This window comes from Temnothorax longispinosus, chromosome 3 (assembly GCF_030848805.1).
Source record: "Temnothorax longispinosus isolate EJ_2023e chromosome 3, Tlon_JGU_v1, whole genome shotgun sequence".
In the NCBI taxonomy this organism is placed as follows: Eukaryota; Metazoa; Arthropoda; class Insecta; order Hymenoptera; family Formicidae; genus Temnothorax; species Temnothorax longispinosus.
The window spans coordinates 20618244-20629326 of record NC_092360.1 but is presented as its reverse complement, the minus strand read 5'-3'; the positions used below and the strand labels follow the sequence as shown (position 1 = coordinate 20629326).

Here is an 11083-nt window from a genome sequence, read left to right as displayed (position 1 = left end):
GCGGGTATCGTTTAAGTTGCGAGAAACCTGGAGTTATATTGTATATTGTGCGTATCGTTTATTCCGCGAGAGATTATTTTGCGCGTATCGTTTATTCTTTGGCGAGAAATTATTTCGCGTGTATAGTTTGTTTTGCGGGATATTATTTTACGTGTATCGTTTCCTTTGCGAGAAATTATTTTGCGTGTATCGTTTATTTTGCGAGACAGTATTTCGCATGTATAGTTTATTTTACGGGATATTATTTTGCGTGTATCGCTTACTTTGCGAGAAATTATTGTGCGTGTATCGTTTATCTTACGAGGAATTATTGTGCGGGAATTGTTTATTCCGCGAGAAATTATTGTGCGCGTATCGTTTATTTAGCGAGAACTTTTGCGAGAAATCCCGACTGGATATCGTCCCCTCAGAGGGGAGCCGTTATTTTGCGTGGCCGTTCGTTCTACGAGAAGTCCTTATTTGGGAGATATTACTCCTTCGGTGAGAATATCCGCGTGTAGCGGTCGTTCCCGAGAACTCTCCGTTCGCGTGTGTTGAAGTAGAGTCATTCTCAGTAATTGGTCGCGTAGATATAGAGTAGAGTCATTTAATTACGATTCGGTGTGACGTGGTGGATGTGGTCCTAATGATGGATCTCAGGATTGGGGCATATTTGGCCCTACGCTAGAACTGACGGAACACATAACGTCACACTTATTTTTTTATTTGTTTTCTCGGAGAGTCTCGTGTATGAGTTGATATTAGTTTTCGCGCTCCCGTTACGCTGTATTACCGTGTTCGGCGTATTTCCTCGCGTGTATTATTTCGTCGACATATATTATCACTTTTCGCCTATTTAATAGCGTAGATCTGCGTGTAGTGTTTCGTTGGCGCATATTATTATGTTTCGCGCATTTCACCGCGTAGAGTATCCCTGAAGTGGATTTTTCCGAGAATATTAGTTCTGCGTCCGAGTTTATTTTAACGCGCGGGCCCTGCGAAAGACCCTGCGTGGTCGGGGGGATTGTGAATGATTACGGTGAATAATTCGCTCGCGTCCTGTAAGTTGTAACGCTATTATCACGCTTTTTCTTATATTATACTTAGATTTACATGTTACTTGAGTACTTTCTTTTGTGTTTGTTTCGCCTCGCCAATGGTCAAACCCGTCCGCAGTCAGCCTATGTAAGGATCACGACCCGCTATCGAAAATCCTGAGCAGTCGTTACGATCGGCCAGAGCGGAGGTGTCATGACGTGGGAATTAAGAGTTGTGTCGATAATTAGAGTTTATGTCGGATCTTTGTAGAGTTCGTGTAGAGTACTTTTCGCGGGTTAGAATAAACGGTGGTGTGGCCGTATCCACACCTGGCGCCCAACATTGTTTCGTATCGCTTTCGAGATCCGCTCTGCCACCCGATCATATACTTGCTACGCGATTCAGGCCCGCCTCACGGGCCGGGACAAAACATATAGAGAAATAGCGTCGCAGTTAATTCAAAAAATATTATATTTAAATAGATTCAATAGTATTATTTGTATGAAAAGAAATATTTAGTTTCTTTAATAGTAATTCATTATGTTGAAATATAAATATTGTCAAGTATACAAATTCATCAATTTCATTCAATAGTAACGTGTTTAACGATTCAATGGTAAATTTAGTTTGTCTAACAAGGTAATAAATTTGTACAAATACAGATACATTTCAGTGAATTGTATATAACGTTATATGAAGTTTGTATTTTGTTAACTGTCACGAATAATGAATTAAAGGGAAGAAATATTTGTTTCACCTGAACATATAACATTTTAATCAGATTATTTTCAATATTGAAGAAGCAGTATATTTTGTTCATGTCACAAATATTAATTTCAGTGAAAAAAGCATTTATTCTTTGTACACAGAAAAAAAAGATTCTTTAGATTTAATAAATTTTATTGCATCCAAACAAACTAATGTTTCGATCAATGATTACGATTGTTTTATTTTTCAAAGAATATAAAATTGTTTGAAACAAAAGACATATTCTTTATCGCTTTAATGATATTGTTTCATTTAAACAATATCAATACTTCATAAAAAATGTCTTAAACATTTATTTATTATTTATTTATTTATATATGTAGCAGTCGGTTGACTGCCACATATATAAATAAATAAATAATTGTCATATATCTCCATCACTCGAGTGACCGGTGTGATGAATTGTACAACTGCGAGTGATAGACGCTTTCGCCATGGAGCCTTATATACAGTCTATGGTTGAATAGTTGAATTTGAAGTACAAGTTTAGCAGCCGCCTAGCGGTGAAAACGCTTATCACATTCGTTGTAAATAATTAATGGGTGAAGTATTTCATTTAACTAAATATTATGCTCATTCAACAAAACCACTTATTAAGATCATAAAAACAGTTTTCTCTATGCCAATATATTTACTTTAATGAAATAGTCACGTCTTTTTAAAGCGACTAAATATTTTATGTAGTCACATGACTAGGATTATCCATTTCACAAAACCATTTATTTGACATCATATACTAATATGAAAATGGAGAGTAAAGATAAAAACATTGTTAGTTCAAATAAGTTACTCGTTATTATTCATCTAAAGAAGAACAAATTGAATAAAAAATATATATAATTACATCAAGTATTCTAATTGATTTGTTCTACTGCACTGTTGCGGCCCCAATCAAAATGTAACAATAAAATAATTATATTATAGTATAAAATAATAATATTAAGAAAGACCGAGAATAACAATAGGGAACGCGACCGCGAAAGCCCGAGAGAATTACGCAACGCCGAATCAGCAAAAGATGAGTTGCGCGATCGGCCCAGATACGATCGAGCAACTCAGCGATATTGAAGGACAAGACGAGGATTGAAAAGGAAGCGACAACAGGAGACGAGAGGGCAATCGGAGTCAGGGAGCAGAGCAGTAACGGGCATCAAACGCGAATAACGATTGTACTCAGAGTGGATTAATTAAAGTTGTCATTTATTCCAAAGTGCCGTTTAATTATATATATATATATCCCGCATCCTCCGTGGACCAAAAGGAACCCAAGTGTCCCTCTTCCAAAAAAGGGGCACAACAGCACTATACTCTAGATTTGATCAATTATATGTTTCTGCAGAGCATATGACATGATTAAATTAATAGTTAAAGTACTTCGTTTAATCAAACTTGTAACTAAATATTATGCTCATTCAACAAAACTACTTATTAAAATGATGAAAGTAGGTTTCTTTATGGTAATATATTTACTTCAATAAAATAGCTACGTTTTTTTAAAACAACTAAATATTTCATGTATTTACGTGACAAGGATTATCCATTTCACAGAATCATTTATTTGACATAAACATAAATAATGTTTAATCAACCAAACTTACCATCTGTAGAATTTATTTCATCTAACATTGTCACTTATTTCAATTGATTATAATTTTATTAGTACAATAAGGTTTATGATTAGTTGAATTAAATAATTTAACAAAATGATTTTGTTATTTCAAATGACAAGAATTTCTTGATATTACTCACTGATGAGTATGATGATACTACACTGATGAGTATGATGATACTACACTGATTTGAAGAAAGCTATTAAAGCTATTAAATTTATATGACACGAGTCACCTTTTTCCCTTTAGCTTATTGAATTTATTGGATAATATCGCAGATAAACCAATTGCTGCCCCTAAATCGCGGATCTTTTCTTAGCAGAAGTTCGGTCGCAACAGACGTATTCTGATGTACCTCAATAATCGTGTCAAACAAACTTCCCATAATTGTTTTTAAATTCTTATACCACGCATACTCATGCACTGGGGAATCCAATTCTTTACTGGAAATCGTTTCTTTTCTAATAGATTTGATTAAAAGATCATTTAGTGCAGATTGGACCTCCTGAAGATTGTTACATGTAAAGTTTTCACAAATTTCTGTTTCTATAATCCAAAGTGCAATCTTCTTCTTAAGATAAATTATGGCTCATTGGATCAAAATGAGAAATAATTTTACAATTTACTGTTATAAAAATGCACCTGTTCACTTACAATAACTTCTACATTTGGATTCAATCCTCTGATAGCCAACGCAGTACCCGCTGTAAGTCCACAACCTTTGATCGACGTCGGTAGTATGACTGTACCAACATTTGTCACATTTTCTAAAATTTCCATACTCAAGGTGGGTTGGCCGATGATCATATTTGGATAATTATTTTTATCAATAAAATATCATTGAATAATTCAGTGATAAGAATATAGATAAACTTAACAAATCAAGCATCTCTTGAAACAATAAGGTATAATTAGTATATAAGTGTATAAAGTAATTATAATTGCATTGTTGAATTTGACTAATTTCTTCGTAATAAAATTAAATTTTATAATTATTAAAGATAGAAACTGTTGGTCGGTAAATCTCATTTAGTTCTTGAAGTTGCATTCTGTTGAAGTTGCATTTGAATTATATTGAATATCGTTGTACACAGCAACGGAATGATCTTCTTTTTTCTACGGCTGATTCCGGTGAGCTCACCACGCGATCGATAGAGTTAATCAAATAATTAAGATAAGTCCATTATATTGATATGTAAGTACTTTGCGTTTTATACTAATATTCATTGTGTTGCTCAATACTGTTTTTATATCGATTGAATAATTATACCGTTAAATTTAATAGTACACTGCGTTTGTCGTTTAAATTTCAACAGAAACAATTGATAAAAATATTATCTTTTAATGTTTTTTAATGCCCATTCTAGACTGGAGGATGAGCCGACTCTCGGCTCATCCGCCTTCTATAGTGTACGTGACATAAACTATACATAAACTATAGATTTTTACCCGTCTACACCACCCACTCGGATGAGCCGAGAGTCGGCTCATCCTCCAGTCTAGAACGGGCATAACCGAAAAGGAGGAGTAACGCATTACTTCCGAACGCTGTTGTGGCTATACAGTTATTACTTTTCAGTAACAAACTGTTAACGGTAAGTTTCTCTCATAACGTTAACGATAACGTAGTTACGCGCTTGATTATTACATAAGAATAAAAATTTAGAAAATTATTTTTTATCGTTATTCAACTTTACTTTATACATTTCAATTTATTTGCAAGATTTCCACATTTCCTGACAGACAGTAAAATTATAAATAATAACTAATGTATAAAGAATCTGTATCAATGTTGCTAAAAATTGATCTTTCAGTTATTTAGCCAAATAAATTTTAAGTAACGGTAACGATAAAGAGTTTTGTTTATAATAGTATATTGTACAACTAGTGGAAAAAGTGGTCGATTCTGAATGAGTGTGAAGTTGGTCGCACGAGCGAAGCGAGTACCTATACTTTGAACTTTAAACCTTAATATCGTCTAAATGGTTATATTTATGAAAAAAAACATAAAAGACCTCTTTTGTAGATCGTTAAATTTTCGACAAAAATATGTATTGATTATTTCATAATTTTTGATAGTCGATATGATACAACATTCATAAGAAGCAAAAACAATTTTTATAAAATTTATCAAACTTTAACTTTGAATATCTTTTGAACGGTTAAATTTATGAAAAAATAATAAAAGATCTTTTTTGTAGAGCGTTAAATTTACTACAGAAAATCTATGTGGCGCAATGTTGTATTACTGTTTGTTAGATAGTTATACAATTTTTTCTATCTTACTAAATGAAAAATAAAAAATCGCGATGAGCGACCTGTTAATATTAATATTAAGGGCTAAAACAGGTATCTTATTTTACCTTCCTGCAAGTATATATGCTATTCGTGAAATAAAAAAAAAAGTTGCTCCAAAATGACACCCCCTAATATATATATATATATATTTGATGAATTTGATTGAATTTTTATGCACTTTTATGCACTATGATTCATCTTCGCTGTACCATCGTTTCTTCAACAGTTTATCCCAATGCAAACAGTATTTAATTTGTTCGAAAGTTTCATCAAAATCAAATATAAATTTTCATAAATATCAGTTCAATACAAACTGCGATTCAACAATCGATTTTATTTTATCTCGGATTTTTTAGATGGGTACCTATATTATTTAACGGTTCGGAAATTATTGGCACGTATTGTATAACATTACATGTACGTGATGTTACATGTTTGTATGCAAGATTACATTTCCTTTCTATATGGCTTATTGTGGTACTTGATAAACATTTTCATTAACAAAATATAGGGCATCTCGACCATCAAAGACAATGCATAAGAACAAAGATAACTGATAGTAATGTATCCCACATTCATAACAACCTGAAATCAAAAGTAAAAAAACAAATAATACATTTTTACCGTATTTCTCTATTAATGCTTGAATTTCAAATATTTGTATACTTACAAAGGTAAGAGGTTCAAAATGAACCGACGTTTCACTGTATAAATGAATCGATTGTATGATAACCGGATTTAAAAGATAAGCGCAGTATGTGAGCCTGCTAAGAGGAATCCAGCCTTTGAATGAGAGTAACTGATTAACGATGCCTATAGCAAAGTAAGCATACATGCATGATAAAAATGATGTTTTTAAACTATAACAATATTTAAAATATATTAAGAATATATCACTAATATATCACTAATATATTAAAAATATTCCAATTTTTATAAGATGTATTTATGTATTAATGAATAAACGAACCTCCGTGTTTAGTTGAACATGCTATTACAACACATGCAATACATATGGCCCAAAGTATTCTGTGCAGTGCTACATAAATAGAAGTAGCTAGAACGGATGTAACTCGATTGTAAGACAAAAATAGTACGGATACTTTGCAAAAAATAGCCAGGCACCAACACAAAATTATATGTTTCTGAAATATATGTCAAATTAATATAATACATTTTAATTTATGCGATACTATATAATTAATTTACATGGAACTAGTTAGTTTACATAGAATAAGTTTATATATTCCATAAGTTTTTCAATGACTATTTATTTTTAATATGTTATATAAAACAAAAGAAATATACTTTACATCTTTTAAGGCAAAATTATTCTTTAATTTTGCCAAAATGTAACCCGTAATTATCCCAATAATAAATGGACTTATTCTCATCCATGGTGGAATATAGAAGATATCTGCATAATTATGCGGTTCATCGCGTCTGTAAGAATAAGAAAGAGCATCCTCTTAACTTGATTTCTCAATAAGTAACATACTTTAGTAACTTACGTCGCGACATATTCGTAAACGTGTGAAATATAACCGTTAAGAATAACTGAGCCTATTAAAAGTGCACTCAATATCGTAACAGCGGCATAGAAGTATCTGAAATTTATAATATATTTATTCAAGTATACTCGAAGAAGACATTAACTATAATAGTTGGTTAACATACATAGTCGACAAAATCAACAGCGCTATAGCAATTACATGGAATTGCATATCATTAGCTAGATACCAACTCCAATCCATGCACTGTAATGCAATAAAAATTTTAGAAAAGTTTCTATGGGTCTTCACAAGTATAATTTTAAATTGATCTTATTAAACGTGTTCATACCATTGCATCCATTCCAAAGAAATTATTTATGTACAGAAGATTTCTCCACCAATATTTTGCATAAGTTTCGTGCCACTTTTCGTACAAGTAAAATTGCGATGTCTTATCAAACCAATCCGAGCTAAATTGCGCTATCCCTAACATAATCATGTAAAGCCGGTGTCAGCCTTAAAAAGAAAAATTTTATTACAGCCGCGTGTAAAAGGAAAGTTATTATTTAGTTTACATCGAAATCAATATTCAAATTTCTTTGTAACATATTCCCTTATTTTGTTTATTACTGCAATAATTATATTTTGTTGTTTGTATTGTTTTCTGTGTTCTTCAAACACATCACAATAATAAATACTTACCGAATAAATCTTTTTATCAGATGAATAAAGAATTCAATTAATTTTTCTCCGCAAAAAATCGGTTTTGGTACTTGGTTCGTCTTATCTCGCAAATATATATAAGTCACTAAACATCCGCTTGAAAGAAAAAAAATATCAACGAATATTAATCCAATGTCATATAAGTAAATATAACTGTCAATGTATCTCCACAACACTACTTCATTGTCTGTGAACATAAAGAAATTTTGGTTATGCGTATTAAACAATAAAAAAACAAAGCCAAAAATATCTATTTTACAAATTTATTATAAATTACTTGCCAAGAGAATTTAATGTAAAATATAGACTATGTATTATGATTACTGAACACATGCTTAGAAATTTTAAGCCGTGAATGACGGGTATTGTGCCGGCGTCTAATTTTGTGCTAAATATTTTTCCCGTATTTGTGTAAGCGGAGAAACATATTAATATTTCTCCAATTTTACTTTTTCGATATGAAGACAAAATTATTTTCATTCCTGTTTCCTTAGACACGTTTTCCACACCTAAATCATAATTCGATGTCTTTATAGTAATAATACAAAAATCAAAATGCTTTAATTAAGCAAGATCAATATTAAACAAGGGGGAATTCTATACACACGAATAAGCCATATGTAGCACAAGATGTAGCTACATAATATTTTATAATTAATTATTAATTACTTGAAGTAATAGCTGATTGCGAATTGTTAATAATTTTAACATTGAAGACGAAGACTTGATTTGTAGAAAATTGTAGCTAATAAAAACGGTAAATAATCTGTTGTAATGGAAATTATTTCTATAAGTTTTAGATATGACACTTATACCATTACCAGTTTTATTCATCTTATTTTTCTTTACTTGTTTTTGATATATAAATATATCATATATTGTTCCGATTGATGTCATGAGAAACGAAAACCCTAAGCCAACACTGCAAATAGAATATTTCTTGGTTGATTCTTTATATGCTTTCAGAGGATTAATCTATTATTAATCTTTTCTGTTATAATATACTATTGTTGTGCTTGTATATTGTCGAGTAATTACAATTTACAAATTTCTTGAGACGTACCAGATAAAACGTAACACACTATTGGGTTGCATTTTGTTATCATTTAGATCTTTAACCTCGATTAGCTGAAAGTCCGCAAAGTAGAGATCATCGAAGATAACTCTGTCACGAAATATTCGTTCCAAAATAAAGCTCAAATTATTTATAGTGCACGATGCTGGTAAACAGAGTCCGAGCGTAATCACATTCTAAGATATAACTTTCTGTATATATTGAAATGTCAAACGCATCCTTTATCACATAAAGATTTAATATACTTACCTGGTTAACCATACTTATGTTATTATAAATAATACTGTTATGTCTAAAATGAACTACAAAATAATGCATTTGGAAAGGTGGAAATTCTTTTCGCGGATCGCGATAATGCATGTCATTTAGAGGAACCGTATTTATCGTATCAAGACACTGACTACGACTGCCCAGCCAATAATTATTTCCGTAAAGGAAACCCGGTTTAAAGCCACCACTGGAATCTAATACTAAAAATAAAAATGACAATGCTACTACTTGTGCAAAAACAATAAATGACTAATTTTTACTTATTATCTATTAATTAATCATTCATTGATTACACTAATTATGTAAATCAAAATATATAAGAATATACGAGAGCAGTTCGATAAATCAGTGACTTTGAAGTGAAAAAATCTTCGTTTTACACAAAATTTGATTTACTTTTTAACATAGTCTGTTTTTAGCTCGATAAACTTTGCCCAACGGTTTTCCAACTTCTTTAAGCCTTCCAAAAAATACGATTTCTCAAACTCTGCAAAATAAGCGTTTGTTTTTCCCCGTAAAAAGTAGTGTTTTATCAGCACGAAAAATTCACTTTTTTCCATTGTAGCAAAAAAACACAAACTTATCTGCTTTCAAACACGGTCAAATTTTTATTTGACAAAGCTACTTGAAATTTTGTATGTATACTTAAATAAGATGGCAAATTTCAAAAATTAAAATAAACTGTCATTTGAGCGTCTTTGTCAAAGTCACTGAGATATCAAACTTCCCTCGTAATCTTTATATGTTTAATCTTGTGTGAACGTGTATGCTTGCGTGTGTTGTGTGAGAAAGAATGAGAGAGGGATTGAGAGGGAGAGAATAAGGAACGATTATAGATTAGATTCTTTGTAGGGACATTTAACTGAAAGCTTGTAAAACGATTTTTCGAAAAATTTACCAGATTGTAAGATCGAAATTCATTTTTGTATACATATATAATAGAAAATATTCGGTTTTAATATATAACATCTTAAATTATGAATATACAATAAAATAAGCACAAATGCGATCTCTTAATTTATTACACTAATATTTCATAAATATTATTATTCATTTAAGATTAAACGATGTTAATTAATATATTTAATTTAAATGGAATTGTATAATTGATCAATATAAATATGCTATATAGGATAAAGATGGGTGGTATGTCTTTTTTACTAGCTTTCTAGATTTTAGATTGGAGTAAATAGAGTTAATAGCGATTCAGTTATAATTTAAAATTTTACGTACCTTTCAAGCTCCACAGTATTCGTTGATTGACAGCATCTCGAAAATTTTTCAACTCCTTTCCGCATGACGTTGAGTTGAGAAGATCAGCTTTCGAAGCAATAGCATAAGCAGGCAATGCCTGAATACGAGCACTCTTAAATTCTTGAGTATGTGCAGAGACACAGAATAACGCAGCTAAGTTCGTACAGATGCAGAGAATAAACGCAAATTGCCGTTGCACCATTGTTACAAAAGGTGTTTAGCCTGTAACAGTCACTTTTATTTCTTCTTTACTGTGTAAATATCCTAGGTAGCACGTACACGTTTCAGAAATGTTTTATGAGCGTTTTTCCGAAACGTTTTATAACCGCTTTGTATAGAAACGTTTCTCATGAGTAAAAATGTCCATTCGAAAAACGTTCGATGGAACGTTTCTTTTCCGATAAAATAACGTTTAAAAAACTATTATAGAAACGTTTGTTTTAATGATAAAGACATTTTAGATAAAGACATTTAAAATGCCTACTTTTCACGTCTTTTGACCGTATTTATGACGTCTTTGAAACATGCGTGAGAATGTTCTAGAAGCTTTATGCATATATCATATGACGTCTATT

At 31.3% G+C, this 11083-nt stretch overlaps 1 pseudogene; it reads right to left on the bottom strand.

Annotated features, from left to right (window-relative positions):
• Window positions 1–6007: 6007 nt before the first annotated feature.
• LOC139810304 (nose resistant to fluoxetine protein 6-like) lies at window positions 6008–10891 on the bottom strand (annotated as a pseudogene).
• Between the last annotated feature and the right edge of the window lie 192 nt (window positions 10892–11083).